At 44.0% G+C, this 8,996-nt stretch overlaps 1 long non-coding RNA gene across 1 annotated transcript; it reads left to right on the top strand.

The window, feature by feature from the left end:
- Positions 1–1,189: 1,189 nt before the first annotated feature.
- Positions 1,190–4,945, top strand: LOC136014280 (uncharacterized). Its single transcript, XR_010612604.1, has 3 exons — positions 1,190–1,595; positions 2,006–2,113; positions 4,716–4,945. It is a non-coding gene; the product is annotated as an uncharacterized LOC136014280 (long non-coding RNA).
- The last annotated feature ends 4,051 nt before the right edge of the window (positions 4,946–8,996 follow it).

Genomic DNA, 8,996 nt, shown 5'->3' with positions numbered 1-8,996 from the left:
ACAGAGCAGTAGTTAAACACAGTCCAATCTTGGGCACCCAGGAACCAGCATGGCCTCTTGAAGCAAGACAGAGCTAGCTAAAGAGATGTCTCTGGCTGACACAGGATTACTTATGGTCTGCATCTCTCAGCAGCAGCCCATTGCCCCAGGGGTGGGACAATTGCTGCTCCCTGTCCCTGTCCCCCAGACAACACTCTGGGTGGAGGTAGGAGTGTTGAAACTATGCTCAAGGGAGCTGATTTAAGTTAGCGTTAGTTTCCAAAAACATACTGACTTTTAAAAACCCAAACAATCATTAGCTATTACGCAAAATGATTAAGAGAATAGGTAACTAATGTCTAGAAAATGAAGGCTTTAAACTCTCTTGGAAAAAAGACCCTGCTCAGGTCTGAGTTCAGACTTCCATGTGTAGAAGAGAAAGGTCTGCCCAGGAATGCTCCCAAGACTTACCAAGTGCAGGAATACACCATGATCCCGTATCATACACCCGATGTTATCTGAGGGAGTATGCACAGGCATCAGGGAAGCAGTCGTATTTGTAAAGGGTCCAAGGAGGGGGGAATGCTATGCGAGAACTGGGAATTGGCAAAGATGACTATTGTTTAAGAAAATAAAATAAAATAGACTAATGAGACAATCTGGGAAGCAATACGGCCAGCGAGTTGGACATCTGTTCTGGGGAAAAGGCTTGGGAGCCATTTCAAGGGATGTGGTAAAAGAAGGGTGACCAAACCCTGGCTTGATTAGAGGAAACCGGCATAGGCTGAGGCACAGGAGGATCGTGTCATGCTTAACTACTCTTCAGGAATTCTTTGAAGATACCACTGCCACAACAGATAAGGGCAATTTAGTGGGTAGCAGAATATTTTGATTTTCCAGAAGCATGTGACAGTTTTCCATACAGGAGATTAATGGCTTTTGTACAAAGACATTAAAGGGAAGATAAAACAGTGACTGGAACGGAAAAATAGCTTAAAAATAGGAGACAAAGGTTGGCAAAGGATGGAAGGAAGCATTTCTGACTATTTCTAAAGCTGACACCACTTCTATTTATAGCGGACCAAGTGATATTTGTGTTGAAGCCAGTGGTAGTTTGCCCCTGAAATCAGCTTTGCAGGAAGACTATGAAAATGGGTGGTGTCCTGCTCTGACCTATGTACCTGTTCAAAGCAGCCTGAAAATGCGATGGTAAATTACCTCGCTGTACAAGCTGCAGGCAGACAATGGTTGGAAGCACTGCTGGCTTTACAGGGAGGGTCAGGCACAGGAACAGTGATGGTAGCTCCCCAAACCCAGTGAGTTTGAAATTGGCACGTTTTCAAGGTCAGCAGAGTCTGTTCACTAGAAGAACATACAGATGTGTCCTATTTTTCAAGTCTGGCTGTGGGCTCTGAATGTTTGTGCCCCCTTCCTCTTGTGTATAAGTGTCTTTCATGTAACCTGGTGCTATTCTGCTCTGACAGGTATTTTCTTGGTCAGATCCATAGATACAGGACTATGGAAGAGATCCTAAAGGTATTCAACTTGTCTGCACTGAGTATCTCTACATTTGCACTCAAGTTGTGTTAATTGTTGGACACAGGACACATCAGACAGTGAGTGAATCACTAAATTTTTTCTCACACGCCTTCATTATCTCTCAATCCTAAAGGAAACAGTCTTCAAAATAGAAAACTTTCAGATGATTTTGCCTTAATACTCTTTCTTTTCAGTATTGTCTGTAGCACTTTATCCCAGCTTTTATTTTTGTGGTGGGGGGAGAGAAGACAGGAAGAAATATATCATGTTTGAATGCTTGTGGGGAAAACAAACAGCATTTGAAACATGTTGTTTTAAAACATAACTTCCTACCTGTAGACTTTGTTTTTTCTGGAAGTGGCTAGAATCCTTGATGGCACTTGAGCTCTTAAAAACTCCTTTAAAAACTTGCTCAATGAAAGTAAATCAAGATAAGGAATACATATGGTAACAATACTGTCTCCCGCTTGGTTTCGACTTGTTCCAGCTGCTTGCACTATGGTGAATTGCAGAGCTGGAAACACTGTGTTCACAACGCTGTTACTGAAAGCCGCAAACAGACCACTTGGGCAGCCTACTTGCAAGCAGATAACAGGTAAAGTAGCATTCACCTTGTGGCAATCAGCAGAGGTCCTTCGGTACAACAGAGGAAAATCTAGCTCCTCCAGCTCCTTGAGGCTGCTGCAAGAAAAGGTCACGATCAGCAAACAGAAAGAAAAGAATATCTGGGTGATCAAAGTCGGCCTGAAGCTTAATTTCTCTGCCAGAAAACCCAGCACTAGAGTTTAAGATAACATTTGGAGGGAAACAGATGTACTTGGGTGGTTTCTTTGAAATAACTTCTCATATCTTGTAGCCTGACTTCTTAACATCTTTCTCTTACTTGAACGTTTAATGTGATTACTCCTTACAGCAGAGCTATCATTAGTGGTGCACAGACAACCATCCCAAAGGAGATGCACTTTACACTCCTGCTTGTAATTGATGTTAGAAAGACGTTGTATACCTGTCTGCTTAAGTGTATTAATATACTATGTTGAATTCCTTATCCAGTAATAATGTTGAGCCCTTACACGATGTTTTCTCTTGTTGCTGAAGCTTTAAAAAAATATTGTATCTTATTGTTTAGTTCTTTCTCAAAATGCTTATGCACTTTGCCACAAGTTATGTGCCATAAAATGACATGCTTGGGAGCTGAACCCAGGCATCCTGTCACCCACCCCAGAGCCTCTGACCAGCATCTCCTGTAGGCTACATTGCCTCTTATATTGTGGGGTTATTTGGGGTGGTTCTCATCATGCATGGCTTTGACCTGTGCAATGTTATTATAGCACACAGCGCTCCTGTTTTGCCCTACCCCTTTCTTTAGTGATACTAATCAAAACAGAAATGTCACCTGCCATGTAATGCATATAAATATAATAGAACTAGAAGTAATAGCCACAGCTTAAATAAATGGACAAGGATGCAACTGTGTTCCTTCCTTCCTTGCTTTCTCTGGAGATCAGTTGTCAGGGGAGGAGAGGAGTGCATGTAGCACTCAGATATACTGCGAGCTTTCATCAGCGGAGCAGAATGTTTGGCATCCAAGGTTATCACCTGCTATATGTCTTTCTGGGATTGCCCAGGTATGAAAAACTGTATTTAAACATGCCTTTAAACATGTTCACCCACCGCCCCATGCTTCCTATCTCAGAAGTCCTTCAGGCTGCAATAAAGCTGAAACCAGGGTTAACTGATTACTGAAATTAACTGTGAAATTAGCAGAATCAAGGCCTGAGGTGGAGCAGTTTGGTGTTACAAAACTAGGAGTCAGCACAAAACTAACATCACAGCCTGCGGGGGAATGGCGAACCAGGCAATGGTTCAACGGGACCAGCTCTGAAACAGGCAGCAGGCTGTATACTGGCACCCAGCTTTCGCAGTGTCCCTTGCAAAGTGAGGAAATACTGTTTCCAGAGCCCCTCTTCCCAAAATCCCCATGTTGCCGCAGCAGCCATCTGGGCTGAATTTCCCCCACAGAGGGGAAAGGGAGCCCTTTTTGCCTCAATTTCAGCTTTTTTCCCAGGAAGCCTGGGCAGGATAGGGGGGAGATTTCAAGGGGAAGTTGATATGATGGGAAGTTTGTGGTGGTGAGCTTTCCTGGCCAGCGATATTTCAAGGACATCAGAACACCTAGGTCTATCCCTGGTGTTGCAACTGAGCACATGAAAACAGTTTATCATTTCCCCTCCTTGAGGCTCTTTTTCACCTTCAGTACTGTAGGTACCTGATCTAAGCTGTGTGGTCTTCAAGTCTGATGCTGTCCCTCCCAGGGTCTTTGCACTGTATCTGCAAGAGGAGACCCTCATCTTTGCAGTTTGGCACTGCTGCAGTATGGATGCTGTACTGGATCCTCAAGGTTTTCATTCTCTCTCTGGGCACAAGTGGTGCACTCATACCTGAAAAATGCAATTTAAAAAAATGTTGCAAATTCTTAAAGCTGGTTTTGTAATCTTCTTGCAAAGTTCTCACAGCAGAAGAAATAAATAATAGAAATGTTTGGATATGAAAAAAAACTTAGAATTATTTCATGATTTTTTATCTGTCACTGGGTATTAGGGATCACGGAAAGAGAGCTCGCATTAGTTAATATTCATTCATAAAGGAGAAAAAGTAAGCATAATGAAATCCAATTGCAAAAATATAATTTAGGCAAAGGATTATGAAGGACCTGTAGGTACAGGTGCTGCAATGGAGCAGACAATGAGCAGAAATATCAGTCTCTCCTTGGCTCGTGGCATTCAGAAACGGACTCATCTGTGGGTCTGGGCACACCAAAGTGAACCTTGTCCCCGTGTGGTGGGTGAGAAAATGAGCCTACAGTGTTGGCGGCGCTAAAGGAGTCATTACGCAATCTTCCGATGGAAAAGTAGAGGCATCTTTGTGCAGGGAGATCTGTGCCCACATCCATGGTTTTAGGGGTCTTTTGTGAAAATTTAGGACAATGAAAAAAGGGTTCTGAGGGGCTATAACCGGGGGTCTCAGTCCAGGTCTGCCCTTCTATCTGTGTGGCACACAGTGGATAATGGCTTAAATATACCTGGCCAGCACACTAAGCTAAATCCCTGATTCCAGGTAAGAATAGCATTTGTCAGATCCAAGTAATGGGAAAGTGACAGGGACAGGAAATAATGCTGCTTATTTCTGCTTTGTAGAGGAGACTTGACGGGTCAATACGAGAGACAGAGCACTCTGCATCCAGCTGGGCTTCCCGCCTGCAGTGTTAATGCTCACTAATGCAGTCTCAGAGTGGAACTGCGATGGCATCAACAGCCCAATTAGAGACATTACCAAACAGAGGTCCACAGCAGCTTTGCTGCAGCTGGAGAACAAGCCCCTGTGTGCTCTCTGTGCCTAAGCCCACAGATCAGTGTACATCAACACAATCCTCAGCAAGGAGAACAAGGGTCTACCAAACACACTTGTTTGTTCATGCAACCATCTTTATCAGACTTCTTGTCAATTGTCTTCTGAAGTTTCAAGAGATACTGTATCTTTGCTTTTCTCCAGTTGTGAACTGTGACTATGAGCACAGTAAAGTGATAACATCTGGAGCTGTGTCTTATGGACATCCTCAGATTTATGATAGAATTGTAAAAGACAGCAAAAACACGTGGTCCTTCCTGATATGAGCTACTACAGTCTGAAAGCATCAAACATCAACTCAAGCAGCCTCTGTCCTCACTGGGCAGTTGGATTTCCTGAAATGCTGCTGCTTACACCCCACAACACCAGTATACACCATGTTCTCACATCCTCTGGAGCAAAGAGGTTTAAAAGCACATAGAAAACAGGCCAAGGAAGCTGGCCAAGAGCTGTGAGGAAAAGGGAGCTTTGAAGCTTTGAACAGTGCCATAACTGAAGCCAGGTCTCTGTCTTCTTCAAGAAAACGGGTCTCTGAGCTGCCCAATGAAGGGGACAGACTTGGTGGTGCGCAGCAGCATTCATTGAGGAGCTGCCTGGTTCCTCACACCCTGGTGATCATACAGCCAGGGAGCAGCTGCCAGAGCTGCCTCATTATCTGGTTTCAAGAGTAAAATCTGATTACTCTTACAAACCAATCAGTAAAATTGAAAACACTCAGATTTTCCATGTGCTGATGAGCAAACCCTTGTGTCTGGGTGTTATCATACGGAGAATACAACTGCAGCCAGCTGGGTTTTGCCGGTTGCACTCACTGGACAGGAGGACGACGTGGAACTTCCCAGGAGTTTACTTGGGCACTGCTGCAGCAAGCCTGGATTTATGGATGCATTTAGTCCATAGTGACCATGAGATCAGCACTAACTCATCACAACTAATCCCCTGAAGGGTTTTGGCCGTGCTCTAGGGCTGCTAAAGTCAGCAAGATGATCCCCACTGGTTCACGCAGGACCAGGATTTGGCCTGGCAGAAGCAAACAGAAAGGTTGAGACAACGAGCTCCCTCGATTGCTCAGAATAATCTCCCAGCTGACGGGCATAAAACAGTGTTTACAAAAAAAGACAAGCTAATTTTGCATAGCTGTCCTGTGAGGCAGCCCTCTTTCCGCTGCTTGTCTTATAAAAGCAGAGAAGCTGGGCGTTTGCAGCACTGCTAGTATCTAATAAATCAACATATTGAAGGCATCTTTCCAAATAAGACAACTGTGTTTATTAGTACAGGATACAAGCAAAAGCACTCTGTAATGAATATTTCCCCATTTCTTTGTTTTATGTTTATTATAGCCTCTCCTTTGTGCAACAAATAAAACTGACATGATGGTTGTTAGAGGCAAAGGCAGACTTGGATTTCTGTCTTTTTTTTAATGTGCCTGGGGTAACTAACACAGCACAGCGATGTACAGGAACTGCGAAGGGAGTAGATGTTGTTTCATGTTACAAGGCAGACCAACACAAATTTATGTGGGTTGTTTCCTGGGAACTGATCCAAGGAGGACCTTAGATGTCACCATTCCCAGCACTGCAATGCTGAAGTTTCAGTCCATTTCCCGGGCATAGTCTCCAGCCCCAAATGAGGCACTTAGTATAGACGGAAACAGGATGCAAAATGGGATGCCACAGCTCAATATTGAGCACTGCAAATGATCAGCTTCAATGGAAATGAGCCCCTGAATATCTCCATTCAGGCACCAAGAGACCACAGCATTAGCGAACATTTTAGACACATACAAATAAATGTTGAAAGATTGTTTCCTTATCAAGAGAAGCTGATCAGCCTTGTACTTCTACAAAAGAGATCAGGGAGAATATGAGAAAGATATTTTGTGCAACGTTTTGACATCATTAAAGGGCTAACATACATAAGCCTTTTCCAGGGTTTTAATAGCTCAGGTTAACAGCCTGAAGCAAAATAACTCATGTGGTGGTTATTCTATGTGAAATACCCTGGGGCAGCATGCATTGGTTTGTTGATAAGCAGTAGAAGTGCAGAATCAGAAGGCTGATTTTAAAAATCCCCCTTTCTCTTTAATCAGAGCATTTTGTTAATTACACACTATGCAAAAATATAAGCTTGGATATAGCAAAAGAAAGATCTCCACAAAACATATTTATCCTTTATATGAAACAAAATATGAAGAACTGTTTGTACTATCAGTCGTGTTTGCATACTGCAGTGCTGCCAAGGGCAACAGCGTGAAAATCTACAAGACCCACGTTCATCCCTAGTGTTATTCAGCTCACTCTGGTGAAGATAGAGCTGGGATAACTTTGTCTCAATAGAAATAAACAAGCCAAAGCATTAGACAGAGCCGCCTGCCAAGAGCAGAGATCACTGTACTGCTCTGGGCAGAAGAGAGCAGATACCACTACCAATGGTGGGTTTAACCTGCTGCACTGCAGGATCTAGTAATGCTCTGTTTCTTCCATGTGAAAGTGCAAACTGTTACGTGCAACTGGCTGACCCACACAGCTCCAAATCCAGCTGTGGGGTGGTTTCCATCCTTAACGCTAGCTGGCTATATTTCCCCACCTGCAAAACAAGGATAAGGACTTATGTGACCAACCAGGAGCCCACAAAGAGTATGAGAACAGGGCAAACATGGTGATACTTCCCCTGAACACATTCTCTCCTCCTCCCTGTGCTTTTGTGGTTCAGTTTCCCCAGACAAGACTTCTCTTTGCATTTAATAGTCCTCAATGGATTTTTAAAGAACAGCAAATTCTTCATGAAAGCACATCACTTTGAGTGCCTTCTCCAGTGCACAGAATGTTGTGGTTGCTTCCTGATGGTCCCGGCTCCCTAGCAACAGATGCAAGATGCCGGTTTTATCCTTTCTCCTGGTTTCATGGAGATTTAAGCTCTCGATCCCACACATGTACATTTTTTTGGCTGCCGGATCTTTCTGCTCTGTCACAGCAACCCTTGCCTGTCAGCTCCATGGAAAAGATGATGAACCACCTGGAACAAAGCCTCAGAGCTGCGCTGAATCAATGCATCATAACAGTTTCTTCAGTGATTGGGTCATTTAAGCAGAGAGCCAGTGAACAGCTCATTCAGTTTATGCTGTGCAGATCTATGCTGGAAAATGCTTCCAGCCTTGAAGTCGCCCTCCCCAGATTACTACCACAGCGCAGATAAATCAGCCTATGCATTCCTAATGTACCTGCATGCAGCATGGAGGCACCATAACGTTTGTGTCAGGGGAAGACATCAAATGTTTTAAATGTCTCTCTGCTGTGCTCTGCGTGGGGAGAAGCTGGGACTAGGGCTGCTGTGTAGTTGTAAGCATGTATTGCTTGTAGTACTGCGGTTTACAAAGTATCCAGATAGTTAATTTGATCTGCTGACGTAGGAGTCCCTGGCAGAGAGGCCGAAGGAGCAGAAAGGCTTATCTCAAGGGAAACCAGATCTTACACATCCCAATAGGCTGATATTTATTGTAATAGTCTTCATCAGAGTTTCTCAGAAAATGTGTTGCTGTTTATCTGATTGCCATCTTGTTGTTTGAAAAAAGAAAAGAAGAGTGAAACAGACAGAAGTGTGTGGGAAAAAAAACAGGGCTGATTTCAGACACTTGGCATGAGAGCTCTGTACTTGACTAACTTCATCTGTGCGCTGCTGGGAGTCTGGTGAAGCTGACACGGGTTTCAATAAAGAAATTTGAGCAAGGGGATGAAATGAAGTGCAATAGAAATACAGGCTGAATTTCAGAACCTAATGTGTAAGTGTGAGGGAATCTTTTAAACAGAAGAAGTCAAAACCAAATAAAGGCCCTGTTATTTCCAGCATCTGCCTGCAATGTAAGACAATCTGCTATAGAAGCTGCTGCTTCTCCCTGTCCTGTTCATGTCTGTAAGCACCCCAGGGTCAAGCCTCGGGGAGCAGCACTCAGGGAGCACCCCAGAGTCAAACCTCAAATCCACATGTACACCGCGGATGCATGGTCACACAACATGGACAGACAAATGGACAAAAAGGCTGGGCCTCCACTGGGTGAGGACTGGGCCAGCCCA

The sequence above is a fragment of the Lathamus discolor genome, chromosome 5, assembly GCF_037157495.1.
Source record: "Lathamus discolor isolate bLatDis1 chromosome 5, bLatDis1.hap1, whole genome shotgun sequence".
Taxonomy (NCBI): domain Eukaryota; kingdom Metazoa; phylum Chordata; class Aves; order Psittaciformes; family Psittacidae; genus Lathamus; species Lathamus discolor.
The sequence above is the reverse complement of the archived record's forward strand: the minus strand, read 5'-3'. Positions and strand labels throughout refer to the sequence as shown.